This window comes from Lemur catta, chromosome 3 (assembly GCF_020740605.2).
Source record: "Lemur catta isolate mLemCat1 chromosome 3, mLemCat1.pri, whole genome shotgun sequence".
In the NCBI taxonomy this organism is placed as follows: Eukaryota; Metazoa; Chordata; class Mammalia; order Primates; family Lemuridae; genus Lemur; species Lemur catta.
In genome coordinates this window covers 3,757,102-3,776,572 of record NC_059130.1, presented here as the reverse complement: position 1 = coordinate 3,776,572, position 19,471 = coordinate 3,757,102, and the positions used below count along the sequence as shown (strand labels likewise).

Genomic DNA, 19,471 nt, shown 5'->3' with positions numbered 1-19,471 from the left:
CCGTCTTCCCTTATTTTCTTCCTGTTAATACCAGCCCTTCTAAACACTGTGTTGGACTAAACCTGATCTTGTCAGAATATGCTAAAGTTAAACAAAAGTGGGAGAGTGGGGTAGAATGAGGAGCTGTGTCTCAGTGAGTGACACTCTGTCTACATGTGGCCGCCACGTGACCTTGACATGCTTCGAGCTGCCAGAGAGCCCTTCTCTGGCTCTGGGCTGCCTGCGGAGTAACCTCAGCTCTGCACACCGCGGGTGCTCCGTTCTGCCAGTGTCTCTTGCCAGCTCTGAGGATCGTGGGCAGTGATGTGGGATGGAGAGGAAGGGGCTATAGAAATCATTTCTCTCTGTGTCAGCAGCTGAACTGGAAACCCACCAGGATCTGCCAGGAAGATTTCCTGGTTCATGAATTAAAATCAGAATGCTTAACTCTGCTCAGCTGCTTCTGTGACAGAGGAAACGCAAACTGGTTAGCTTGTATACAGTTTCAGAAAATGCACTGTAATTTATAAAACAAAGTGAAAAGTATCTTTTAAGGGCATGATTTCCACATCCTCTGCTCTTTAACCTCATGAGAAAAGACGTGCAATGATTAAGTCCTTGGCCCTTAAAGAAAAACTCCGGTTCGTATGTGCAAAGATCAGCATTGCCACAGACATTAAAGTTTAGTGTGTCTTCGAAGACACTGTTAAGGAGGGAAATGCCAGTGGGGGTAGTGCCTGCCACGCAACAGAGACTGAAGATGAATTAAGAAACAGTCAACCCTAATTTGTTGCCTGTTCTCCATTCTCACGTCCTTAAGTTCCCCTTCCGATCCTGTCTCTGCTCTGTAGGCCCCAAACTCACTCACATCGTTCCTGTGGGAAACTCTCCCTCACCTCCTCCGTGGAGCACGTCCCAGCACCATCTGTACCTGATGTCTCTGCTGCATCCCTTGCCGCACTGTAGGGTCGCAATTCATTTCCACGTCAGCTGTCCCTGCTAGTCTGTGGTCCCTCACAGTCAGCCTCCAGTCTCATTCATCTCTGTATGGTCTAGTCCACTTTGTAGGCACCGAAATGGCAGATGAATGGATGAGCAGGCGCTCATTAGGAAGGAGGACTCGCAGCCGTGCCTGCGTTTTACTTCTGACATTCTCACGTCACTGCCAGGGCTTTTCTTGAGGCGGTTCTTGACCTTGAAAGCTCTTCTGGGTGCTAGAGTTCATCCACCTCCTGCTACTTCATGATCTTCTCCTCGTCTTTGCGTTTTGTTTGATTATGGATGAAGAGGTTGCTGGTTTGCATCTGCAGAGCACTCAAGATATTTCAAATCTGCAAAACCCAACTCTGAGTTTACATAGTCAGTAGCAAGCTGTTAACTCCCAGCACGTGCGGAATCATCTGTTAGAGTTGGAATGGTGCCCTGGACGGCTTACATTGCTTGTATGTCAATGAAAAGGAAGGAAGGAAGAAGATTAAAAGAAAGAATGGAGATTATTTAAAAAGGAAACACTGGAAAATGACTTCATTTGTTCATTCACTCATTCATGTATTAATTGAATAGGGAAATTTATTGCATGAAAGCAGGAAATATTAATTGAGCCCCTATTATCTCAGACCCTGTTCTGGGTACGGGGAGGGAACATGACATATGTGGCTGCAGGCCTCACGGTGATTATGGTCTGGCAGCCCTCGGGGGGCGGCTGGGCAGTATGTGTGGAACAGGTCACATAGCTGGAATACCTAGCAGCTTTCCTGTTGCCCTGGAGACCCCAGAAAGAAGAGGAGGGAAGTCCTTTCTGGTATCTTCCGGTAGCTTCCAACATCCTTTGGTCTCGGCCTGGGCTGCGGCCTTTTCTCCCGCTGCAAACACCCACACTGGGCCTCTAGGAAAGGGAAAAGGAGCAGCTGACCCCAGGGGGCCCCAGGCTGAGGGTGACGTATGCTACAGAGGAGGAGGAAGCTGGCGCTGCCTCCAGGCTGCCGAGCGGAGCTGCCATGAAGAAAATTATGAGGTGAATTAAACTTTAATTTGATTTTTATTTGGTTTCAGCAACCAATAAAGGGACAGCAATTTTCCAAGCCCTGTCACTGGTTGGAGGAATGCTTTGAGAACATCTGTTTTATTAACAGCAGCAACAACAAAAGCCAATCCTATATTTGCAGAGGGGCTGCCTTCCAAGGCCCTTGGCGCACACTTTCGCTGATCTTATCTGCTCTCCTTTCCCACAGCCGCCCCAGAGAGATTGTATTTCCTTATAATTAAGCTTAACCCTGACCTCTCCTGCCCTCCTCCCCACTGCAGCCTGCTGACCACTTGCACCGCAAAAAGGAAGCCCGGCAAGGTGGACGTGGGGGGAGGTTAGAGGGAGAGAGAGGGAGAGGGAAAGAGCGAGGGGAGACTTTCTCTCCCTCTTCATTCATCCTGGAGACTCCGCCAGAGCCAGCGCAGCACTGTGTCCTCTGCGTCCTCAGGGGTTCGGAAGGTGCACAGAGACGGGTGGGCACAGGGGAAAAGTGGAAAACCATTTCTGGTTTGCACAGAATTCTGTTTTTCTGAAAGCACAGAAAAATATAGACATTTCCTATTTTTTCCCATTCATCTTGCTGAGGTGCCTAAATTATTTTTAAAAATAAAGACATAATTTATACTAATTAGTTGACAGAAACAGAAATACATTTCCAAATTGACTGTAGTTTAGGTACTAAAAGTGATACTGCTTTAAATTCTACCAGCCCGATGAATAAACAAAAAATGGTTTAATCCGTGCAATGGAATATTATTCAGCCAGGAAAAGGAATAAAATACCGATGCCTGCTATATTGTGGGTGTACTTTGAAAATATCATGCTAAGTAAAGGAAACCAGTCATAGATGACAACATATTGTATAATTCTACTTATGTGAAATGTCCAAAATATGCCAATGCATGAAGACAGAGAGTAAGTTAATGGTTGCCGGGGTCTGGGGGAGAGAGGACTAGGGAATAATTGCTAATGGGTATGGTGTTTCTTTGGGGAGGTGATGAAAATGTTCTGGAATTAGCTAGTGGTGATAGTTGTCCCACCTTGTGAGTATATTGAAAACCTCTGAATTGTACAATTTAAACAGGTGAATTTTGTACTATGTAAAATATACCTCAGTAGGGCTCTAAAAAAATTCCACAGGCCTGGTGACTGAGTGTGATCTCAGGATCTGGGTCACCAAGCAACTTAGTTCCAGACCCTTCACAGCTTGCGTAAGGGGTTTGAGATGACTCCCTGTCCCCTGAGATAGGGAACGACAAGTGTTTAGTGATGGGACAAATCTTGAAAGTACTGCACTGGCCGAGCAAAGGAAGAGATGGTTTGGCACGGAATAGCGCTGTGGCATCCACGTAGACAGGAAGGACGTTTGCACGTGGAGCAGCGATACTCACGCGTTGTGTGAGGGCGCACACAAGTCTCTAGACATGCGGCACATGTGGGTACCTGGGGGCTGGGTAGAAATGAGCACCAGGAATGCAGGGAGGGGGTCTTAAATGGATTGGTGACAACAATAATGTACCACAATTGAGTCTGATTACTTTCTAAGGTTATTAAAATATTGCAGAAAAGATTCTTAGAAGAGAAGCTGGGAGGATTCTAAAGGCTAACATAAGACAAAATGTAACCTGGGCTCCTAAGTTATAAATCAATAGGGAAAGGTAGTCACTGTTTTAAAAAATTAAAATTATTTTTTATTAAAGAATATTATATAAATTTAAAGTATAAAGAAATGTGTTTATTGCTATCGTTTTTTCTTAAGCCTACCGTTTTGGTAGTTGTTGTTATTTTTAAAGTTATACTCACATTGCAACCCAACATTGTAATTACTTTCTTCAGTTCATGTTATAAGAAGCATTTATTCATGTTCTTAAACATTCTTAATAAACATCACATTAATCGAGCAACTTTTTGATTATATGTGCTGTTAGAGGGAAACATTAGAGAGTTCTCATTTATAGAATAAATTTCTACCTTAAACACCATGCAACGTTCTAACCAGGGAGACAGGAAATACTATTAAAAAGCTAAACAGTACAAAGGCAGAGTTATTATATTTTCCTCACCAGTGTCTGAGCAATGATTTAAAAAAAAAACAAACAACAACAACAAAAACAAACTCTTCCCAAGATAAGGGCAGACAGAGGCTGAAACAAAGGAGTCAAGTGAATTGTCTAACAGGGTTGTTTGAAACTCATAGCTGAAACAATAGACTTGAAAGACAAGGCACCAGAGAGTGGGAAGGTTTTTTCAATTCCCAAACTGGCTTTGAACATCAAAAGCCAAAGCCAGAAGGCAGCTGGGCATAAAATTTATCCACAAACTACAGCGTAGGTAAGAAAGCACAACAAAATAGGCTGCCTCCCTAGACCTGTTACTGAGATAAGGAGCCTATTCCAGAATGTAAATCAACTTTATCACTGTGAATACTCTTTGGTTCAGCTGGTACTGTTGTTGTTGTTGTATCAAGACTTCCTGAGGAAGGAAGCAATATGTTGATTCATATGCTGACACAAACCCGGGCTTACCTTGTTGCAAACCAGAACTTTGAGTAGCCCTGAGGTAAGAGAGAGTTTTCCATCCCAAAGGGAGAGGGAATAGAAAATTGGGAAAGGAAAGGAAGAGACGAAGGTACAGCTGAGCTTCCCTGTGAGAATGTTCAGAGTCCAGATCTCCCCAACCCCGACCCCACCCCCTGCCGCTTAGTCTCAGCAGTTGGGTGTAGGAAATGTGGATAGAAACTTCTGAGCTTTAGGAAGGTGGGGCCCGAGATAAGAGGGCACTTGTGTTTTGCTCCTCCAGGTGTCACCTGGGAGACGGTGAGGCCCTTAGAGCAGCACGCTCACCCCATCCCCAGTCGGGCTTGGTGCCAGTGTGATGGTCCCTGCAGCAGAGGGAATTACCTGAGACTACCTCACGGTGTCCTGACAGCCTTGAGGTCCAGAGATCTGGTGTGGAGGAAGGAGAAGGGTTGTGAGAGGGCTAGCAGAGCCCAGAGACCTTGAGTTGAGATGCGGAGGGGGCAGAGTGGCGTGCTGGAGTTGCAGACATCCACCACAGAGGCAGAGAGGACAGAGCCACATGGCCACGAGAACCTGCAGAGGAGAAGAGAGCCGGGGGGCAAAGGTCACCTCCTGTGCCTCTCTTCGTTATGGGACACTTTACTTTTTTTACCCTCTCCACTATCCAAAACTTAGATGCGGGTAAGGGGTGGCAGAGTACATCTTATCTTTATAAATTACCTATTCTCAGGTATTCTGTTATAGCAACACAAAACAGACTAAGACATATAGACTAGCTGTTTGCATAGAACCTGGGGTTGAATTTTGACTCTGCCACTTGTCAACAGTAGCATGAACTCAGCTGGCTTACTCGACCCCTTTGACACATAGGGTTTCCCCAGGGGCAGAACTTGGAATTGGCCAAGTATTCTCCTCTCACAAAATGGCCGAGTATTACACTGAAAGTGAGTTGAATGGCAAGACTAAATGTTCTACTATTGGTGGATGTGGGGGCTTGAGAGTTAAGTTCAGTTGAGGAGAAATAAAAGTACAATTTTGCACTCTGTAGGTTGTGACCCCATCAGTCAGGATAGGCTAGATTATGCTGTAGTATCAAATAACCCCCAAATTTCAGGCGTATGACATATCTATGACGGGCTAACTAGGACTCAGTTTAACGTCATCCTCACTTCAGGCCCTATGCTGATGAAGCTTGTCAATCCAAACTAAGTGACTGAAGAAACGATCTCAATCAATGGAGGTTTATTAAGCTGAAGTTTGAGGACACACCTGGGATAAACACAAGGAACAGAAGTATCTGTGACCTGTACTCTCCAAAGAAGGATTTGGGGAGTCAGTATTTTAAGGGGAGAGGACATACAGAAAGAAAAAGGAGGAGGGGGTGGGCAGTGAGGCAAATGGTTACATTCTTGTGAGGCCCAGGAAGTCTACATTTTACATAAGGTAAGCTGAATGTTTGAAGAGAAAAAGGGAGGAAAGGAAGAATTAATTATGTAGGTGTCCCTGGGTGGGTGAAAGAAAGATTGATCCTGTCTCGTCTCTGTTCTACACCTGGGAAGGTAAACCTGTAACCAACATTGTTGGGGTGGAATCAAACAGACTTTAGCTTTAGGAGCTCCACTTAGCCTGCAGACCTAAAGTTATAATTTGCACGTCCTTATTTATGGGAGATCAGCAAAGAATGTCCTTATGTGGGGGCACATTTCCTCATCGGTGGCAGCAGTCCTTGTAGATGCCTGAGGGTTTCTAACTTTCCATGAAGATCTGGCTAATGCATAATGTTAGTAACAGACATTCATTTGGAAGGAGGTGTTGCATGACTCAGTCTCCAGGCTTGACCTTTCCTTTTATATAAGGAGTTGGCAGGGGAGGGTTGTCCTGAAAGTTTTATTTTACTTTATAAGCTGTAACTTGGCCATTTGCAGAAGGAAAGAGAGCTCTGGAGAAACTCCCATCAATGATTAAATGCCGCCGTCCAGCAATGACACACATCACTTCTATTACTTACTCACAACTCATTAGCCTGAATCAGTCACACGGCCACACCCAGGAGGGGGCTGGGAAGTATTGTCCTTCTCTGTGCTCACAAGGGGCAATATAAAAATATCTGGTGAACAGCACTGAAGACTACCTTAGTAGCTGTAAAATTCTTACCCACTATCATGATTTAGGGCTTAAGAACAAAAAACTTACAAACAAAAAAAGCAAGATGTGTGTAATGCTGTGGTTTGGATGTTGTTTGTCCCCAAAAAAAACTCATGTTGAAATTTAATTGCCAATGTAGCAGTGTTGGGAAGTGGTGCCTTTAAGAGATGGTTAGGTTGTTAAAGACACATTAATGTCTTTCTCATGAGACTAGGTTAGTTCTCATGGGAATAGATTAGTTCTGTGAAGTAAAATAAAAATCTTAAGGCTCACCACCCACCAGCTGACTGAAGGGACCCTCTCTTGGCCAAGGAGATATCCTAAAACTAAATTGCCTGCCACAAGGAGGGAGGTCAGCCATGCCTTATCATGCCCCCCTCCCTTCTTGGGACATCCTTTATAGCCCATTAGCAGGCCTAAGGGTATGCAAGGCAAACCTGCAGGTCCTCAATTTATACAACAAATCTATGTCCCCTGGTTTGTCTCTGATAAACAGCTCCTTATCTTAAAACATTCCAAGCCTTTAGACAAAGCTTCATGTTTTTAACCAATTACAAGTCAAAGAATCTCTAAGCCCACCTATAACCTATAAGCCCCCACTTCGAGATGGCCCACCTTTTCGGGGCAAACCAATGTATGCCTCCCACATATTGATTTATGACTTTACCTGTAACCCCTGTCTCCCTGAAATGTATAAAACCAAACTGTGACCCAGCCACAGCGAGTCCACTTGCTCAAGGCTTCTTGGGCATGGCTCTGGGTCATGGTCCTCAAATTTGGCTCAGAATAAATCTCTTAAAATTATTTTATAGAGTTTGGCCTTTTTTCCGTTAACAGTTCCCATGAGAGCAGGTTGTCACAAAGTGAGGCTGACTCTCATGTTTGCCCTTTTTTGCACATGCCTGCCTGCCTCTCTGCTTTTCCACCATGTCATGATGTAGCATATGGTCCTCACCAGAAGCCGAGCAGATGCCACTGCCACGCTCTTGGACCTTCCAGCCACCAGAATCATGAGCCAAATAAACCTCTATTCTTTATAAATGACCTATTCTCAGGTATTCTGTTACAGCATCACGAAATGGACTAAGACATACAGAATAGCTGTTTACAACATGGAACTTGGGGTTGAATTTTAACTCTGCCACTTATGAACGGTACTATGATCTTAGCTAGCTTACTTAGTCTCTTTGGCACTTGGGGTTTCCCTAGGGTTGGTGTAAATATTATATAAAATAACTTCCTGGCACATGGAAATATTATTTTTATCTTTTTTGCTATTATTTGTTTCTTTTCTTAATTATTATAATCCCAATTAAGAAAATGTGCTGGTTAGTGGGATTCTAGCTATTATTAAAGGCTTTTTAAAAAAGTTTATTTGTTTTTAAATATATAGTCAGACACTTATATTTAGCAAACCACATATATTCACAACAGTGGCCTTCCAGGGGTCATTCTGAATGATGGACACCTGTCCCCCATCCTGGCACGGCCCTGTGCTGTCAGGGCCAGTGGTCAGTGGCTGAGGAGTGGGCTACATGTGGTTTTGTGTGCTTTGGGGTTGGTAGTAATTGGGAATGATTGTCCCCCTCCTCATCTTGCCCCCCCCATGACTGACAAACATGAAATTAAGGAGAAAGTAAACAACGGAAGTGGGCAGAGCGGGATACACAGCAAGAGAGCACCCAGGCCCCTCCACCTCCATCCTGTCAACAAGTGGACTGCCGCCTCTTTAGAATGAACCCAGAAAGTCCATGTGCTATATTTTGGTTTAGGGTTTGAAAAGGTGCCCAACAGAACCTGGAAATAGCAGGACTGTCCATCCACTTCCTATTGGAGTGCTCTGGGGTTTTAGCAAGGACTAAGGGCAGAAAGGCAGGGGAGGGCTTGCTCCCAGCCGCCTGCTGTCTTTTAACATAGCTGTCTCCTCTTCTCTGACCACTTCCTTCTCCTCCCACTCTGACTCTAGACCTGCACCAGGGAGGTGGAGGAAACCACAGCCCCGAACTCTGAGACATGTTCAGACATCTCCCTCTTTTGTCCTTCCCTCCTCAAGGAAGAGGTTCAGATTTGAACAGCAATAAAAAGAACACTTCTGGAAGGCACACTTCTCCCAGAGACTAAGAGAGAGAGAGAGAGAGAGTGGGTGTGTATGTGTGTGTGTGTGTGTGTGTGTGTGTGTGTGTGTGTGTGTGTGTGTCTAGGACAAGCCCCGTGTTCTTTTTAATCACTGGGGACCAGTACGATAGTTGTGAGCTAGATGCTAGACACCGTCTCAAAGTAACCATCAAGGTGAACAGGCTTGGCCCGAGGCAAAATGATGTTTTGTGTAGAGACGGTTGCTGCTGTTTCAGGATATCCTCTGCCAACCCGGATTATGTTGCAAATTGAACTCAGACAGAGAAGGAGGATGCTCCCTTAGGTAAATAGTGTCATCAGGTCACCCATCCCCCAAACCACCCAGGAATAATACAAAACAGAGGCACAGAAAAATTTTTTCCTATAGACCAATCCCCAGTACACATTTTGCAGAGGAAATAAAAAATGTCCTTCAAGGAAGGACAGCCTCAGAAACTGTGTTCTCTTTTAGAATTAATTGTAAAATCTAGTGGCAAGGGTGGGGAGAAAATCCTTTAGCACACCTTACACAGCACAGGATAAAGTCAACCACGAATAGCAGAGTCCCTCTTCTAACAGTTTGAAGTAAGGGTGAGACTAAGACCACGAGGCAGAGAAAGACACATGGAATAAAAGAAAGATTTCACAGGAAAAGGACAACAGAATGCTGAAATAAATTAAAAGTACCTGCAGAGTGGGAATTTAGACCTCCTGTAGGACACAGATGTCCTCTGAAAGTCCTGCGTGGAAATGATGTTGGAAAGGTGAGATTCAGCGGCTCTCCGCCTCCTGAAGCAACAGAGCAGAACCAGAAAAAAGTCTTTAGGTTTAGAGGGTGAAGCCTGGAGTAAGCAACTATTAATCAGGAAACCAACACCAGGGTTGGCCACAGCTTTGGAAATCGACTGGGCCAAGGGCAAAATTCCCCGCGCGTGCACGCACGTGATCAGTCACAAATGTGAGGGAGTGGAGGAGTAGTTGAAAAGTCCTTGATACCAGAAATGGAAATTGTGGCAGACACAGGCAGGACTAATCCCTTCCTGAGGTCCTATTCTGAAGGTCCAGACCAGGGAGAGGCATATGGACAGCTATTTTCCTGACCTGCCCACTCAGGGTAACAGAATGGTGGATGCCATTTAGCTGGGTCCATTTAGATCTGGTATCTCTCCCTACACCATCCAAAGGGTTTTGTTCACCTATGACTTTATAGAAACAGCAAAATAATTCACTGAGAGTGACTGTACCCACATTATTGGGACCTGTGACCTGATGGCACTTTGTATAATGGGACTATAAGCACCAAACTAAATAAATGAGTGTATTTTTTTTAAAGATTACAGGGGTACAAACGTTTTGGTTACATGAATTGCTTTTGTACAGTTTGAGTCAAAGTTATAAGTGTGCCCATCACCAGATAGTGTGCATTGTACCCATTAAATGTGAATTTACCTGTTCCCTCTTGCCATCTCAACTGCTTGATTTCTGTTGAATTTTACTACCACATGTGCACATAAGTGTTGATCGATAGCTCCAATTTAATAGTGAGTATACATGGTGTTTGTTTTTCCATTCTTGTGATACTTCACTTAGAAGAATGGTCTCAAGTTCAATCCAGGTTGTTACAAAAGGTATTAGTTCACTATTTTTTTATGGCTGAGTAATACTCCATGGTATACATATACCACATTTTATTAATCCATTCATATATTGATGGGAACTCGGGCTGATTCCACATCTTTGTGACTGTGAATAGTGCTACGATAAACATTTGAGTTCAAGTGTCTTTTTGATAAAATGACTTTTTCCTTTGGGTAAATACCCAATAGTGAGATTGCTGGATCAAATGGTAGGTCTACTTCTAGTTTTTTGCAGTATCTCCATACTGCTTTCCATAGAGATTGTACTAGCTTACAGTCCCACCAACAGTGTGTAAGTGTTCCTTTCTCTCCAGATCCACACTAACATCTGTTGTTTTGGGACTTTTTGATAAAAGCCATTCTCACTGGAGTTAGATGATATCTCACTGTGGCTTTGATTTGCATTTCCCTAATGATTAGAGATGTTGAACATTTTTTCATATGTTTATTGAACATTAGCATATCTTCTTTTGAAAAGCTTCTGTTCATCTCTTTTGTCCCCTTTTTAATGGGGCTGTTTGATTTTTTTCTTGCTGATTTGCTTGAATTCTTTGTAGATTCTTAGCCCTTTCATGGATGTATAGCATGCAAATATTTTCCCCCATTCTGTAGGTTGTCTATTCACTCTATTGATTGCTTCCTTGGCTGTGTAGAAGCTTTTTAATTTAATCAGGTCCCATTTATTTATTTTTGCTGTTGCTGTGGTTGCCTTTGGGATCTTCTTCATAAATTCTTTATGTAGCTGACATCTATAAGAGTTTTCCCAACATTTTCTTCTAGAATTCTTATGTTTTATACCTTAGGTTTAAGTTTGTTATCCATTGTGAATTAATTTTTGTGAGTGGTGAGAGGTGCGGATCCTGTTTCAGTCTTCTATATGTGGCTATTCCAATTTTCCCAACACTATTTATTGAATAGAGATCCTTTTCCACAGTGTATGTTGTTGTTTGCTTTGTCAAAGAACAGACAGCAGTATGAGGATGGTTTTGAATCTGGGCTCTCTGTTCTGATCCATTGGTCTATGTCTCTGTTCTTGTGCCAGTTATAGTAACCATGCTGTTTTGGTGACTATAGCCTTGAAGTATAGCTTGAAGTCTGGTAAAGTGATGCCTCCTGATTTGTTCTTTTTGCTAAAGGTTGATTTGGCTATTTGGGATCTTTTCTGGTTCCATACGAAGTATAGAATTATTTTTTTTAGATCTGAGAAAAATGATATTGGTATTTTAATGGGGATTGCACTGAATCTGTAAATCACTTTCAGTAGTATAGACATTTTAACAATGTTGATTCTGCCAATCCATGAACATGATATGTTTTTCCATTTGTTTATGTCTTCTGATAATTCCTTCCTCAGTGTTTCATAGTTCTCCCTGTAGAGGTATTTTGCCTCCTTAGTTAAATATATTCCTAGTTATTTTATTGTCTTTGTTGTTATTGTGAAAGGTATTGAGTCTTTGACTTAATTCTCAGCTTGACAGTTGTTGGTATATAGGAATGCTACTGATTTGTGTATACTAATTTTGTAACCTGAGACCTTGCTGAATGTATTTATCAATTCCAGGAGTCTCTTGACAGAATCCTTGGGGTTTTCTAGATACAAAATCGTATTGTCAGCAAAGAGCAATAGTTTTATCTTTTCTTTCCAATTTGGATACCCTTGATTTCCTTCTCTTGCCTAATTGCTCTGGCTGGGACTTTCCAGCGCTATGTTGAATAGAAGTGGTGACAGTGGGCAACATTGTCTGGTTCTAGTTCTAAGTGGGAATGCTTTCAATTTTCCCCCTTTCAGTATGATGCTGGCTGTGGGTTTGTTGTATATGGCTTTTATAATTTTGAGGTATGTTCCATCTATGCCTATTTTGTTAAGAGTTCTTATCATAAAAGGGTGCTGAATTTTGTGAAATGTTTTTTTCTGTGTCTATTGAGAGAATCATATTGTCTTTGTTTTTGCTTCTATTTATGTGGTGAGTCATATATTTGTAGATTTGCATATGTTGAACCATTCCTGAATTTCTGGGATGAAGCCTACTTGGTTGTGATGGATTACTTTTTTGATGTACAGCTGAATTCAGTTTGCTAGGATTTTATTGAGAATTTTTGCATCTATATTCATAAGGGACATTGATGCATAGTTTTTTGTTGTTGTTGTATCTTTTCCTGGCTTTGGTATCAAGGTGATATTGGCTTCATAGAACAAGTTAGGGAGGATTCCTTCCTTCGTGATGTTATGGAATAATTTCTGCAGTATTGGTACCAGCTCTTTGTAGGTCTGGTAAAATTTGGGTGTGAAACCATTTGGTCCAGGACATTTTTTTATTGGGAGATATTTTTATTGCTGTTTCCATTTCATTACTTGATATTGGTCTGTTCAGGAGTTCTATTTCTTCCTGATTGAGCCTAGGGAGGTTGTGTGTTTCCAAGAATTTGTCCATTTCCTCAATGTTTTCAAGTTTATGTACACAGCGATTTTTATAGTATTCAGTGATGATATTTTGTATTTCTGTGGTATCAATTATAAGATCTTCTTTTTCATTTCTCATTGAGCTTAGTGGGGTCCTTTCTTTTCTGTTTCTGGTTAATCTACCAAGAGGTCTGTTTAATCTTCTGTGTAATTTTTTTGTTTTCAATTTCATTTAGCTCTGCTTTGACCTTAGTTATTTCTTTTCTTCTGTTGGCTTTGGGATTGGTTTGCTCGTCTTTTTCCAATTTCTTGAGACGATTCAGGAGATTGTTGATTTGTAATCTTTCTGTCTTTTGAATGTAGGCATTGAAACTATGAATTTTCCCATTAGGATTGCTTTTGTTGAATCCCACAGATTTTTATAACTTGTGTCCCCTTTGTCATTTAGTTTGAAGAATCTTTTGATTTCTATGTTAATTTTCTCCTTAACCCAATAATCATTCAGCAGTAGATTGTTCAATTTCCATGACTTTGTGTAGAGTTGAGTGTTTTTGTTGGAATTGATTTCTAATTTTATTCCACTGTAGTCTGAGAAGATACATGGTATAATTCCCATTTTTTAAAACTTGTTGAGACATGTTTTGTGCCATAAGATGTGATCAATCTTAGAGAATGTTCCATGAGCTAATGAGAAGAATGTATATTCAGTAGTTTTGGGGTAGAAATGGTCTGTAAATGTCTGTTAGGCCCATTTGTTCTAGAGTCCCATTTAAGTCTATTATTTCTTTGTTTTCTGCTTGGAGAATCTGTCCCATTCTGTCAATAGGGTGTTGAAGTCCCTGGCTGTCATGATGCCACTGTTTATCATTTTGTTTAGATCAAGCAGGGTTTGCTTTATGAATCTGGGTGTACCTATGTTAGGTGCATAAATATTTAGGATCATTATGTTTTCTTGTTGAATTGTTCCCTTCACCATTATATAATGACCCTCTTTGTCCTTCTCTACTTTTACTGATTTGACATCTATGTTATCTGATATGAGAATGGTTATACCAGCTTTCTTTTGGTTTCCATTTTTGTGGAATACTGTTTTCTATCCCTTCACCTTGAGTCTGAATGAATTCTTATGGGTTAGATGTGTTTCCTGGAGACAACACATACTTGGTTTGTATTTTTTTTTTATCTATTCAGCCAGCCTATGTCTTTGAGGGGGGAATTCAAGCAATTCACATTTTTCAAAGAATTGAGTAAGTGGGGTGGATTGGTGTTCATCCTGTTGAGTAGAACTATATTGTCTTGTTTTACTTCTTGAGTCATTGTGGTATCTTGGCTCTGATCATTAGTTTTTGGGTGATTTTACAGTGGTTGCTGTCTATTGTGTTGATCCATGTATAATGCAGTTCTGAGAACTTCCTGTAGGGCAGGTCTGGTCTTGAAAAATTCCCTCAGTGTTTGCTTGTCTGAGAAAGTCTTTATTTCTCTCTCATTTAAGGAACTTAGTTTTGCAGGGTACGAAATTCTAGGTTGGGCATTATTCTGTTTGAGAAGACTGAGAAGGGGGTCTCAATACCTTATGGCTGATAAAGTGTCAGTTGAGAAGTCTGCAGTTATTCTGATGGGTTTTCCTTTGTAAGTTATCTGATGCTTTCACCTTATGGTTCATGGGAATGCTCTTTCCTGTTTACTTTGACCAGTCTGATGACTATGTCTTGTGGCGACTGCCTCTTCACGATGAATCTCAACAGGAGTCCTTTGAGCTTCCTGTACCTGAATATCTAGATTTCCAGCAAGGCCAGGGAAATTTGCCTCAATTATTCCCTCAAATAGGTTTTCCAAGCCTTGTGTATTTTCTTCTTCTAATTCCTCAGGGATGCCTATGATTTTTATGTTATTCCTCTTTACATAATCCCATCTTTCTTGTAGACTTTGTTCATTCTTCTTATTTCTCTCTTCTTTCTCTTTGACTGACTTGTTTAATTCAAAGGTGTTGTTTTCAAGCTCTGAGATTCTTTCTTCTGCTTGATCTAGTCTATTCTTAAGGCTTTCCACTGTGTTTTGTATTTCCTTGAATGAATTTTTCATTTCTAGAAGTTCTGTTTGATTTTGTTTAAATAATTCGATTTATTTAGCGAATTTTTCATTCATTTCCTGTGTTGATTTTGTGGTCTCTTTGTGTTGGGCTTCTATTTTCCCTTGTATTTCATTGAGCTTCCTTACAATCCATATTCAAAATTCTTCATCTGTCATTTCAATCTTTTCATTTTGGTTGGTATCCATTGGTGAAGAGTTATTGATTTCTTTTGGGGGTATCCTTTCACTCTAATTTTTCATGTTTCCAGAGTTCTTTCCCTGATTCCTTCTCATCCTGGCTTCTCAGTCGAGACCTGGGGGTGCTAGGCCTGGCTCACGAGCCTGTCTCCAGGTCCCTGAAGATTAATCCCTTAGCATGCCAGGGAAAGGAGTGCTGTTCCTGAGCTGTCTATGGGGTATTCTAGCAGGTTTGATGAACCTCTTGGGTTGCCTCTGACCTCCTCTCTTCACTTCTTCCCAATAGTATGTAGTGAGTTAGGTCCCCCATCTTAATCTCCAAGATGGCGGGGGGTACTTGCAAGCAGGAATCAGCTGCTCCCTGTTTGCTTAAGTTGGGAGGCATTATGCTCAGCTATGGATTGTTCCCCCTGTCATCGACTGACGTTTGCGTGGAAGAGCCAGCTACCGAGATGGCCTTTTGTGCCCATGGTACGCTCTGGTCCTCCAGGTGGAGTACACAATTGGTCCAAGCTTTGGGGAGAACCCTGTGGCTCCCAAGGAGTTGTTTGACCTCTACTCCCCCTGAGTTGGAGGAAGAGCAAGATCAATTTTGGCTGAATTGCGAGAGCCTGAGAGGCTTTGCAAAGCTTCGGTGGGGCTCAGAGTTAGCTTATCTAGCTGCTAGTAGGAGCGGCTGGTATGAAGTTCAGGGCACTCTATCCAAGCCAGGAAGGCTGCTCTTGAGGGAGGTGCCCAATCACTTGAGTGCTAAAGCTCCAAGCCAGGCTCTTTCTGCCCTTGTCCACTAGCGCAGTTTCTCTGTGGGGTGGGGTGAGCACCCTCTGTATTCGCTCCTTGGAACTCCACAACACTCTCTCATCAGATCAGTCCACGTGAGTTCCCTCACCGCCTGAGACCAGCTGCTCTCAAACTACCCCTCAGTCCGTGTGTCTGACCCACTAACATGTGTCTCCATGGGACACTGGTGGGTAGGGGGATCCCCAATTATGCATGCCTGTTCCACCACAAGACCCCAAGGGGAGAGAGATAGGCCTCTGTGTCTGTAGGGGCCTCTGCCAGGGGCATGCTTGTGCTGGGAAGAAGCAGCTACTCGTGAGTTTCTGGGCTCAGTCTGCACTCCCTATTGTAATGGGACGGGGGGACTCTCCCATTCAGCTGGCACATCTGAGGCATTCAGTTGTCATGGGAACCAGGGGCTAGGCTAATTCACTCTGAGTGCCACATCCTTATCCAACATGGCAGTTCTCCAGTGGGGATGGGGCATGGGCATGCTCACAGATTTCCCGTTCCTCAGTGCCCCTCCATACTCTCCCATTGGATATGTCCACAAGGGCTTCCTCGCCACCCAATTCATGTAACCAAAACGTTTGTACCCCCATTATATTCTTCAAAAAAATACATTCATTTATTTACTTTGATGCTTATAGTCCCTTTATACAAACTGCCATCGTCACAGGTCCCAATAGTGTGGGTGCAGTCACTCTCCGTGAATTGTTTTTCTGTTTCCATAAAGTCACAGACATCTCCCCTCTGTCTCCCTGCACTGCTCTTGTGCCTGGGGGGGCACCGGGTCCAGCCCACCTATCTAAGCTTCCAGTGTGAGATCCTGCCAAACGCTAGTGGGCAGGAAGCTTGCAAATTGTGTCGCCCTGCTCTCCGTGGCGAGCTCAGCTGGGAAAATGCACCTGTGTAGAGAAGCAGCCATCTGTGTGCTCCTTGGTTCAGAGTATTCTCATGGTTGCAATGGGGGAGAGGGGTTGTGGCTAATTGCCACCCAAGCCAAAATTACTTTCTCTGATGCCATGATTGGAGGAGGTGCAGAGGAAGAAGTGTCAAGGTGTAAGAAAGCTGGCACTCCCGTCTCTTGTCACACTCTCCTGCGGAGTGTCCCTTTTGAACATCCGAACTCCTGGCTCACTGGTTCACCCCACTTTCCCATTTAGCTGCTGTGCTTGGGCTCGTGGAGGGTGGAAGCACCTCCAATATATTTTGTGTCCCGCTGTTCACAGAAGGTACCTAGCTAGGTGAGGGGGAGGACCCCCCTTAACCTTTCACTGGGCTCCGAGCCTCTCTGGGTTTGGTCCATGCCACTGTCTTCTCCTCTCTACCTTCTTCTTTCTCAGCTTCGCAGTTTTTCTTGGTTGGGTCCCCAGTCATCTCTGTTGTCTCTCCCTGTGATACACACCCGAACTGCAATCGCTCTCTGCTCTCCTCAGTCCGATATTCTACCTTCCAGCTGGGATGATTTGACAAGCAATGTCTCTGGTTGGCCATGTTGGTTGATCTCTTCATATTATTTTTATTTTAATGATGGTTTGAAATGTCATCCTTTTTCTGATTACAAAAATAACCTATGTTCTTCAGTGTGGTTTAATGACGATGCTCACTTTCCTCTCCCTCCAGACTGAGCAGGACATTTCAGGGGTAGCCAAGGGCCCATCACTCACCTGGTGCATGTGGCCTGTCTTCTTTGGTTGGGTCGTTCTGCATCACTTCCTGATTTTCTGCTGCACCCTGAGCTCCTTTACATTCCAGTTCTGCATAGCAGTGGTCACTCCCTCATCCAGAGCCTTGGTTGAGTCCCTGTGGACTATTGTGGGAACTCTCTGAAAACACGAGGCAGCACTGCAGGGTCTTGTGTCCACTGTAATGCAAAGGAGAAAAGAGAGAGAGATGCTCCTCACATGGCCTTTTGTGCAGAACATATCAAGTTAGGGATAACAGGAGGTGAGGCCCAGCATTGGTACTTGGAGACCCAGGGCACCTGGTGGGCCTAGAGTAGTGCTCGCAGCTCTGGCTCCAGCCGGTGAAGCCGTGAGAAGAGGTCCAGCAGCAGAAGGCTGCGCTTGGCATGGACAGCAATGCCTTCAGTGCCAGCCCTCTCCTGCTTCATGGCAGATAGAATTGAAGAGAGTTGCTATTGTTTGAATGCATATGTAGCTTCAGAATTCATATCCTGAACCTAATACTCAATGTGATAGTGTTAAGAGGTGGGGCCCTTTGGAAAGTGATTAGGTCACACGGATGGAGAACCCACACTATTGGGACCTGGATTCATGCTCTCATAAAAGTGGCTTTGGCCCTTCCATCTGTTCTGCCCCGGGAGGACACAGCAGCAAGGTGCCATCTCAGAAGCAGAGAGCAGCCCTCACCAGACACTGAATCTGCTGGTGCCTCAGTCTTGGACTTTCCAGCCTCCAGGACTGTGAGAAATAAATTTCTGTTCTTTATAAATTACCCAGGCTCAGGTATTTTTTTAATAACATCCTGAACAGACTAAAACAGGAGTAGAACAGGGCAGGACATGGGCAGGGATGGCCGAGGGGACTTCGTCATCAGCACACAGAACTCCTGGGGAACTCCCCTAAATAACCGGCGGGGGGTGGTGTGGCTTGTGGGGGGGTGAAGCATGGAGACGTGGAAGGCCCCCAATAGCGAGTTAAAGCTAGATCCAGAGACATCCTGTTTGTGCCTGTTAGTATGGCCTTGGAGCTCCTGGCTGATGTGGTTATCATCGCTTCAGGGCTTTTATATAAAATATATAATAAAAACATTTTATTCTCTCTGTTCACAATTATTTTAGGTCTACCCTTTAACACACTGCCATAGTAGAAGAAAAGATTTTTTTCTTGGGGCCACAATGTTTTACTAGGAAAACAGAATAAAAACTTTTAAAACAAAAAGATCCGTTCTAATTTAATGAAAAATTTGCTATTTTTTTAATTGTTTTCTATGTGTGAGTTATATGCAACTTGAAAAGTAGTTCATGTGGCTCCCAAGGCAGAGATGTGTGAGTTCCATGTGCTTCACGAGGCCCCAGGCTCAAAACTAGTGTGAGTTAAATGCAACTCACACAGCAGTTAATGTGTTAAATGTAGACTCTTCCTCCACTGTGTTTTTATAGATTATAGAAACATAAAATAAAGGTGCAGAGCCAACTGGATGAATTCAGAACAGACCTGGGTCTGGCCATTACTCACAGTGGCTGTGAAAAATTAATCTTATCAGGGTCCTGAAGGTGATGAGACCCAGTGGTGCTGACCCACACTTACAAAGCTGGTAAAATACAGGTGTAAAAACAGAGATGCCCATTTATTAATGCGCACTGAGGTTTATAGCCACCAAAGTGACCAGGTTCTCATGACTCTTGGCCTACAGGTTCTCTCTCTGAAGGAAAATGACTGGGGAAGCTCATTTATAATCAGAAGCATTCCAGGTGACTGTGGAATCAGAGTGAGAATCGGTCGTCGGACTCCCGTGACCGGCAGCCGGCTGGGCTAGCACGAGGCGTCTGTCTGCACATACGTGCGGGTCAGAATGGAGAAGGGACATCATCTCTAACGGGCCATGCTGGGCTGGGCATTCCCCGTACCTGTTT

The 19,471-nt window shown here is 43.4% G+C and overlaps 1 long non-coding RNA gene across 1 annotated transcript; it reads right to left on the bottom strand.

The window, feature by feature from the left end:
* Window positions 1-1,998: 1,998 nt before the first annotated feature.
* Window positions 1,999-17,617, bottom strand: LOC123634581. The gene is made up of 4 exons (XR_006733963.1): window positions 17,541-17,617; window positions 9,472-9,573; window positions 4,906-5,097; window positions 1,999-2,534 (listed from the first exon to the last, which is right to left on the bottom strand). It is a non-coding gene; the product is annotated as an uncharacterized LOC123634581 (long non-coding RNA).
* Window positions 17,618-19,471: the final 1,854 nt, after the last annotated feature.